The sequence below is a fragment of the Rhinopithecus bieti genome, unplaced genomic scaffold, assembly GCF_001698545.2.
Source record: "Rhinopithecus bieti isolate Rb0 unplaced genomic scaffold, ASM169854v2 scaffold_47707, whole genome shotgun sequence".
Taxonomy (NCBI): Eukaryota; Metazoa; Chordata; class Mammalia; order Primates; family Cercopithecidae; genus Rhinopithecus; species Rhinopithecus bieti.
Window position 1 is genome coordinate 489,016 of NW_016819117.1, and position 9,341 is coordinate 498,356.

The following is a 9,341-nucleotide window of genomic DNA, read 5'->3' on the forward strand; positions in this document are numbered from 1 at the left end:
ACTCCTCAGACACCGGATTACTCCTCAGACACCGGATTAAAGAAGGAAGAGGTTTTTTATTCGGCCGGGAGCACCTTCAGACTTGCATCTTAAGAGCCGAGCTTCCCGAAAAAGAAATCCTTTGCCTTTTTAAAGGCTTACAACTTTAAGGGGTCCATGTGAAAGGGTCGTGATAAACCGAGCAAGCGTGGGAAACGTGACTGGGGCCTACAAGCATCAGCTAACAGAACAGAAAGTTTTACAAGGCTTTTTTTTTATATACAGTGTCTGGGATTTACAGATGACACAAGTAGTTTAGGTCGGGGTTGATGTTATTATTATTACTTTTTTTAACTCCTAGGGCCGGGTGGTGGTGCCAAGGTTGTCTGACTGTTTATCTTACTTCTGTTTCTTTCTCTCTTTCCTGCTGTCTTGTGAACTAGGCAAGCTGGGGGGAGGAGGGCAGCAGGAGTAGTAGTGGTCTCCTTCCTTACTGGAACCAGATTCCATATCCCCTACCCCGCCCGCTGGCTGCCAGCGGTGCCCCATCCGTGCCCTGATGAGAGAGGCAGCGCCCCGGGGGTACAGGCCCAGGCGTCAGCTTTGGGTCTGAACCCCAGCCTGGCCCTGGTCAGCTGCATGGCTGAGGGTGGGTGGGGGTTGCCCCTGCCTGGAGCCCCCGCCTCCTCACCTGTAGCCTCACCTCCCTCACAGGTGTCAGGAGGGCCACGTGGGAAAACAGGCGTCGTAGACCTGAAAGGCTCATCAGAAATGCGGGTTCTCCTTGCTGCTGTTACTGCGTTTATCCAGCAGCCCCACACCACAACCCAAGGTCTAGAAGATCCTGCGCCTCAGGCAGGGCTGAACAGGACAGACCTCGGAGAGCCGGTCCCCAGATCGGACCGCCAACGACCAGGCTCGATTCACGCCTCCAGTCGGTCAGTGCCTTGGCAAGGCAGGAGCGGGCGAAACTCCCAGCCCTCCCAGGGAGCGGGCAGATGATGACTGATCCACACCCGTCCACAGGGAGGGGGTGCAACAAGGCCCGTGGCTTTCTGTACAAGAATCGGCCAGTGTCCTCTGGGGCCCGGGATGAGGTTTTAGCACCCACTCCCGCTACCAGGGCCCAGGAGGGAGGGCCGGGGAGCCTCCATCTGGTGCTGCCGGTGGCCATTCAGACCCAGCATGGGAGGGTTGGCAGGCCCTGGGCAAATGTGATACCACTGGGAGAGCGGTCAGCAGCTGCCTCTGGCCCCGCCGTCCCTCATGAAGTTATAGATGGCGGCTCTTCAACGTCTCCAGAAATGGCAGAGAAGCTTCCAGAGCTGACATGCCAATGAATCTTTTCTCAGGCTTGGACCACACAATTCTGCTGGGACCAAGCACAGGTCTGGCCCTCTGCTGCCCTCTGGGCCTGGCTCTGCTGAGAGGAGGAAGCCTGGCTCTTGGGAGGGGGTCTCAGGGGCCCCCTCCATGAAGCCCAGCAACCTGACAGGTGGGGGTGTGCATCACCCCTCCCCCAGGACTCCATCTCCCCAGCAAGCAGCTGCCTCTCCCTCCTCTGGGGCCCCCAGCTGGTCCTCATGGAGGGGTGGGTGGGACTGAGGCCTGAGCCCCAGGGGGAGCTGGCTGGTGAGCCGTGTAGCCCAGTGGTCACTGCGGCCAGCGGGGGAGGCTGAATCCCCTGCCCCAGCACTCAGAGGCTGGTGGAGTGGGTCGAATTAAGCCCCTCCAAAAACGTATGTTGAAGTCCTGACCCCGGGTACCTGCGAGCACTGGAAATGGGATCTTTGCGAATGATGGAGTTAAGATGAGGTCGGACGGGGTGGGTCCCAAATGCAATGACCTACACCTTATAAGGAGGCCGCCGACAACAGGGAGAAGTCGGCCGCGTGACGTTGGCGGCAGAGACTGGAGAGAGGCAGCCGCGAGCCCAGGAACACCACAGGTGGCTGGCAGTGCAGGGCGGAAGGGCCCATCCCGGGAGGCTTCAGAGGGAGTGTGGCCCCGCAGACTCCTTGATCTCGGGCTTGCCGCCCCAGGGCTGCAGGAGCTGCGTTTCTGTGGCTTTAGCTCCCAGTTCGTGGGTCTTTGTTATGGCAGTCCCGGCAGACTCACACAGGTGGCGACTGCGGACAGGCCTCCTGACCTCCGGGCCGCAGTTTCCCCACCGGCCCCTGCCATGGGGTAAATGGTGCTTAGGCCAGGGAGCTGCACCAGCTGCCTGCCGTCCTTGCTGTGGCTGACGGGGTGGTCCCGGCTGCAGCTCCGGCCCTGGCTCCTTGAGGCCTCACACCCTTCCTGGCACCCATTGCTGGGCTCTCGGGGCCTCTGGTCACCCCGTGGGTGCTGATTGAGTCGGGACCAACACTGATCACGCTTTCAGAGGCTGTGGCCCTACGTGTGCAGCTAAGGGGTGACTCGGGGCCGGCCGGGCCCAGAGCTGATCCCAGGCTGGGAACAGCAGCAGCAATGGTGTTGGCGTCCACCCCGTCCCTCCCAGGGCCTGGCCGTGGGGGCCAAGGGGACATGTCTGCGGCCTCTGTGGCCTGAGTGTGGAAGTCAGCACCCAGTGGTGTGACACCTGGGTCCCTCTGTCATCTGCCTGCAGCCAGTATGTCCTCGTGGGGCAGCAAGGTGACCGGGTCTCTGTTGGGTGCCCCTGGAAGTCTCAGAGGCAAGGATCTTCAGGCAGAGAGTTTGGGGGTGGCCCCAGGAAACACCCGTCATCGAGGGGGTGCTATGAAGCGAAGGGGTGGGTGCCAGTGGGCAGTAGTAAGCAGGTCACCTCTGTGGGCAGACGCACTCCATCCCCTGGAGCCCCCAGGCTGCAGCCCTCTGGAGCTGTCCCCATCATGGGGAAGTGGCTGGGCTGTGGTGGCTGCACCCCGGGGCATTGACTCCCCACACTCCCGGCTGTTCCCACGCCCAGGCCAGGCCTCCTGTGGTCAGAGATGGCCAGAGTCACAGGGGTTGTAGGAAGTGGCCGCAGGCACGGTCAGGGGCAGGTGGCATCTGCTTTGAGGGCCCACGCGTGGCTTCCCTGCCCCCGCCAGCCTCTGCCGTGTGGGTCCTGGGAAATTGGCACTTGATTCCATGAGCAGACCTGGGCTCCAGTGCACTGGATTCTGCAACGCTGCTGTGGCCATGGGAGGTGCTATGGGCAGGGCTGACCGTGGGGCCTCCCTGGTTCCTCCCCGCTTGATGGCAGAGAAGGGAAGTGCTGAGGGTGTGAGGGGGTCAGTAGGGAAGGGGGTGCAATGGGGTGGCCAGGAACAGAGACCCCACCCCCCGGAAGCACACACACTGGCTGCGTCTGAGGGGAATGGAGCCCAGGGAGGTGGACGGGGTGGGCAGGGGTTGCCTGTTGCTGGCCTGGACGCCTGGGAGGCATCTTGCTATCCTTGGGGCTGGCAGACTCCGGACCCCCAAAGCTCACGGCACCAAACATGACCCCCCACACCAGGCAGCAGCGGCTAGAACTGCGAGGGGAGGCAGCGGCTGCCCGGATGGGGAGGTGCTTGTCCTTTGACGAGGAGTTTGCGGCTCATTCAAGTCCCCCACCTGGATCCCTGGTGAGGCATCTGGGGTCCAGCCTGGCAGGGGCCCTGAGTTTGTGTCTGTGGGGGTGTGGCCTCTGGGGGAGGACAGACCCTGGTGGGCACTGGTCACAGCTGGGCTGGCGTCAGGGCCACAGCTTCACTTGCTTCAGGTCCCGGTTTCCGTACGTCACCCAGTGCCGTGCTTCTCCGCCAAGGCAGGCAGAGCCACGCCCCACCTGCGCGTTCATGCTGACTTATTACCGACTCTTCTCTAGTGAGAGGCATTCTCTCCAAATGCCATTAGGCTTTCAGCTTCCAAATGAAATGAAATGGCTGATGAATCACTCAATCTCCACATATTAGAAAAGATGTACCTATTTGCATCCGATGAGCAAAATGCACTTTTTTATTGATTTAAAAGTTGACTTAGGCGAACAAATCAGGGAAAATGGCTCCTTTTTCATTTCCCTCCGAGCAGCAAATTAAGCAACTTAAAAGAGCTTTGAATGAGTCAACAACAAAACGCCCCTAAATGTGGAAACGTGAAGTGCAAACATCTCAGCCTCGCTCTTGACGTTCACTGAGGACACAGCCTGCCTCCTGCGCTGGGAAGCTGGGGGCTGTGGAGGACCCCGGCCATGTGGACATCCAGCCGCATCCCAAAGTCTCCAAGGGGAGAGGGGGTCCCCAGCAAGCCTGTCCGGATTAGCCAAGATGAAGGGCCTCAGGAGTCAACAGAGATGGAACTGCCAGGCACGGTGGCTCAAGCCTGCCATCCCAATACTTTGGGAGGATCACTTGAGCCCGAGTTCAAGGCCAGCCTGGGCCACACAGGGAGACCCCCCATCTCTAAAAATTTTTTTAAAATTAGCCAGGTCTGATGGTACCTGTAGTCCCAGCTACTCGGGAGGCTGAGGTGGGAGGATGGCTTAAGCCCAGGCGTTAGAGGCTGCAGCGAGCTATGATCCTGCCACTGCATTCCAGCGACAGGTGAGAGAGATCCTGTCTAAAAAATACCTCACAACAACAGAGAGAGAGGGAGGGAGGAGCCTGCATCAGCTGAACTATTTTAGCGTCCTGGGGCTGCTGGAACGCAGGCTTACAACGTCAGAAATTTATTCTCTCCCAGTTCCGGACGCCACAAGTCCAAAATCAAGGTGTGGGCAGCGCGCAGCACTCTCCCTCTGGAGGCCCTGAGAGGATCCCTCCCTCTTCCAGCCCTGGGGGCTCTACACCCCTGCTGCGGCTCCAGTCTCTGCCTGTGTCTTCACAGGGCCTGCTCTGTGCGCCTGTCTCTGTTCTGCTCTGCTCTACTCTTCACGGAGGAACACCAGTGGTAGACTTGGGACCCAGCCTCAATCCAGGGTAACCTCACCCCAAGATCCTTCATTACATCTGCAAAGCCCCTATTTCCAAGGAAAGTTGCATTCGGAGGTTCTGGGTGGACATGAATTTTGGGGGCAGGACACTGTCCAGCCCAGTGCCAGGAGCTGCTGTGGGCCGGGCTCTTTGACTCTTGCAAGCCCAGGACGGCTACAGAGCTCCAAGGAGGAGGGCTTCCTAGAGGAGGTGGCCCAGCTCATCAGAAAACCAGCACGTCTTCCCCTTGGGTTCTGGGACCAGCACTTTCAACCATAAATCCTTTTGGGCCAGGCTGACCCCGGCTGAGACCCTGCGGCGCGCCATGCCGGGCCTGGGGCGGAGGTGAGACAGGCCGCAGCACCTCCAGGCTTGGACACGTCCTTCCTCCAAAGGGTGGAGGCTCCACAGGCCCCGCACGGTGAGTGCAGGTCGCGGGTGGGCCGTGGGGTTGCGGCCTGCAGTGTTCTCGGGCGGGCACGGGGCTGGGGGCAGCCGAGACGCGCTGCAGTGGTGAGTGGAGAAGCAGCTGGGGGGTCTCCTTCAGCGCTAGGGAGAAATGGGTGATAAGCCTGGGAGAGGCGTGGGGGGCCTGGAGCGCGCCCCGGGGCGAAGGCTGCGCGCGCTCGGACTCCAGCTTGGCGCCTGCAAGAGGCTGCGCTGCGCCGCCGGGGAGGGTCGGAGGCTGCCGGGGGTTGGGGGATGAAGAGCGGGGGGGCAGTTTAAGGCAGCGAATCCACCGCGGAGGCGGGAACGGCAGGTGGTGCGATTTCCACCGGGACCTTTGCCATAGAAACCCCGGGTTTCTGAGGGGCCGGAGGCGCCGGAGACGTGTCCGCGGAACGGCGTGAACCTGCGGCCGCAGCGGCGGTCCGGATGGAGATGGGCCGCCCGAGCGGCTGTTTCCTGGGCTTGGTTCCCGTAGCGGGGTCGGCCCCTCGCCCCTGCATTTGGCAGACTTGATGCGGGGCCCGAGGGTGGCTGTTGGCCTGGGGCGGGGACGGGCCCTCGAGATCGGGGGTCCCACGAGCTGGGCTTGGGGAGCCCACCTGGCCGTCTCTGGTTGGTCCGGAGTTGCAGGTGGGGCCGCCTCAGGAAGCTGCTGCCCCTGCGGGAGCCTGGACGGTGCAGGGGGGACGCTGTGGTTTGACTTCTGGGGCTGGGGGCTGCACTGGTGGGTCGGGGTCTGTCTGGGTTGGGGTCCGTCTGGGTTGGGGTCCGAGGCCGCGTGGTGTCTGGCTTGGGGTCTGCCTGGCTTGGGGGTCCTCAGCCACTTGCCATTTGGGTCAGGGTCGGGGTCTCATGGCCCCTGTGCCTGGACTTCGCTCTCCAGCCATTTCCTCTGCATGTTTCCCTGGAAAAGGACCTGGGATTCAGGGTGGTGGAGGTGGACACCCTCCAAAACCTGCCAGCCCTGGTCTGTGATGCCTGGATGGAGGGCCCACAGCCACGCTGGCTCCCAGCCTCTTCCCAGACACCCTGGCTGTAGCGTCCACCGTGGGGCGTGTCTTCCCTGAGCACCCCACACACCCGCTCCTGGGCATCCTCCTGGGTGGTGGTGTGGTGTGCTCTGCATCCCTACCCAAACCTCATGTGGAAATGGAGTCTGCAGTGTGGTGCTGGGGCCTGGTGGGGAGTGACTGGGTATCGGGGCGGATTTCTCGTGAATGGCTTGGCCCCATCCCTCCTGGTGCTCTCCTCGAGATGGTGAGTGACCGTTTAAATGTGTGCGGCACCTGCTCTGTCTCTCTCGTTCCCGCTCTTGCCATGAGAGACGCCTGCTCCGCTTCTGCCTTCCAGCACATTTGGAAGCTTCCTGGAGCCTCTCCAGAAACAGAAGCAGCTATGTCTTCCATACAGCCCGCAAAGCCTGAGCCAATTAAACTCTTTTCTCTATAAATTACCCAGTCTCGGGTATTTTTTTTTTTTTTTTTTTTGGTGGGGGGTGGGGGTGGACAGCGTCTCGCTCTGTCGCCCAGGCTGGAGTGCAATGGCGCAATCTCTGCTCAATGCACCCTCTGCCTCCCAGGTTGAAGCGATTCTCCTGCCTCAGCCTCCCGAGTAGCTGGGATTACAGGCATCCACCACCACACCTGGCTAATTTTTATATTTTTAGTAGAGACAGGGTTTTACCATGTTGGCCAGGCTGGTCTCGAACTCCTGACTTCATGATCCCCCCCACCCCGGCTTCCCACAGTGCTGGGATCACAGGCGTCAGCCACCGTGCCTGGTCGCGGGTGTTTTCCAGCAGTGCAAGGAGAGACCACCACACCTGGTGAACGCTCCTGACGGCAGTAACTGAGGCGCACCTGGGGGGGTGGTTCTGCGGCAGACACACCTGAAGGTGGTTGGGGTTCCCAGTGAGGGAATCTGGGAGGAGCCAACCGGAGACCCAAGTCCTCTCTATGAGGAACATCTGAACCCTGACCGTCTTGTGGAACCCGGGCCATGCTGAGGATTGAGACCCTTTGTTTTGGGCTCAGTGGAGGCTGTGGGTGGAGGTTGTTGGGGGAGGATGGAGGCTGTGGGTGGAGGTTGTTGGGGGAGGGTGCTAAGTGAAAACTCCGTAGGATGGGCGTGCTTCTTGCAGTGGTTGTGGTTGTGGTTTTTGCAGTGGTTGTGGTTTTGTGGTGGTTGTGGTTTTTGCTGTGGTTGTGATTGTGGGTTTTGCAGTGGTTGTGGTTTTGTGGTGGTTGTGGTTTTTGCTGTGGTTGTGATTGTGGGTTTTGCAGTGGTTGTGGTTTTGTGGTGGTTGTGGTTTTTGCTGTGGTTGTGATTGTGGGTTTTGCAGTGGTTGTGGTTTTGTGGTGGTTGTGGTTTTTGCTGTGGTTGTGATTGTGGGTTTTGCAGTGGTTGTGGTTTTGTGGTGGTTGTGGTTTTTGCTGTGGTTGTGATTGTGGGTTTTGCAGTGGTTGTGGTTTTGTGGTGGTTGTGGTTTTTGCTGTGGTTGTGATTGTGGGTTTTGCAGTNACCTGAGGCAAACGCGAATCTCTCTGCCTGAAGATCCTTGCCTCTGAGACTTCCAGGGGCACCCAACAGAGACCCGGTCACCTTGCTGCCCCACGAGGACATACTGGCTGCAGGCAGATGACAGAGGGACCCAGGTGTCACACCACTGGGTGCTGACTTCCACACTCAGGCCACAGAGGCCGCAGACATGTCCCCTTGGCCCCCACGGCCAGGCCCTGGGAGGGACGGGGTGGACGCCAACACCATTGCTGCTGCTGTTCCCAGCCTGGGATCAGCTCTGGGCCCGGCCGGCCCCGAGTCACCCCTTAGCTGCACACGTAGGGCCACAGCCTCTGAAAGCGTGATCAGTGTTGGTCCCGACTCAATCAGCACCCACGGGGTGACCAGAGGCCCCGAGAGCCCAGCAATGGGTGCCAGGAAGGGTGTGAGGCCTCAAGGAGCCAGGGCCGGAGCTGCAGCCGGGACCACCCCGTCAGCCACAGCAAGGACGGCAGGCAGCTGGTGCAGCTCCCTGGCCTAAGCACCATTTACCCCATGGCAGGGGCCGGTGGGGAAACTGCGGCCCGGAGGTCAGGAGGCCTGTCCGCAGTCGCCACCTGTGTGAGTCTGCCGGGACTGCCATAACAAAGACCCACGAACTGGGAGCTAAAGCCACAGAAACGCAGCTCCTGCAGCCCTGGGGCGGCAAGCCCGAGATCAAGGAGTCTGCGGGGCCACACTCCCTCTGAAGCCTCCCGGGATGGGCCCTTCCGCCCTGCACTGCCAGCCACCTGTGGTGTTCCTGGGCTCGCGGCTGCCTCTCTCCAGTCTCTGCCGCCAACGTCACGCGGCCGACTTCTCCCTGTTGTCGGCGGCCTCCTTATAAGGTGTAGGTCATTGCATTTGGGACCCACCCCGTCCGACCTCATCTTAACTCCATCATTCGCAAAGATCCCATTTCCAGTGCTCGCAGGTACCCGGGGTCAGGACTTCAACATACGTTTTGGAGGGGCTTAATTCGACCCACTCCACCAGCCTCTGAGTGCTGGGGCAGGGGATTCAGCCTCCCCGCTGGCCGCAGTGACCACTGGGCTACACGGCTCACCAGCCAGCTCCCCTGGGGCTCAGGCCTCAGTCCCACCCACCCCTCCATGAGGACCAGCTGGGGCCCCAGAGGAGGGAGAGGCAGCTGCTTGCTGGGGAGATGGAGTCCTGGGGAGGGGTGATGCACACCCCACCTGTCAGGTTGCTGGGCTTCATGGAGGGGCCCCTGAGACCCCTCCCAAGAGCCAGGCTTCCTCCTCTCAGCAGAGCCAGGCCCAGAGGGCAGCAGAGGGCCAGACCTGTGCTTGGTCCCAGCAGAATTGTGTGGTCCAAGCCTGAGAAAAGATTCATTGGCATGTCAGCTCTGGAAGCTTCTCTGCCATTTCTGGAGACGTTGAAGAGCCGCCATCTATAACTTCATGAGGGACGGCGGGGCCAGAGGCAGCTGCTGACCGCTCTCCCAGTGGT

The 9,341-nt window shown here is 60.6% G+C and overlaps 1 pseudogene; it reads right to left on the reverse strand.

Annotated features, from left to right (window-relative positions):
* Window positions 1-4,842: 4,842 nt before the first annotated feature.
* LOC108519361 (protein IQ-DOMAIN 14-like) lies at window positions 4,843-7,952 on the reverse strand (annotated as a pseudogene).
* Window positions 7,953-9,341: the final 1,389 nt, after the last annotated feature.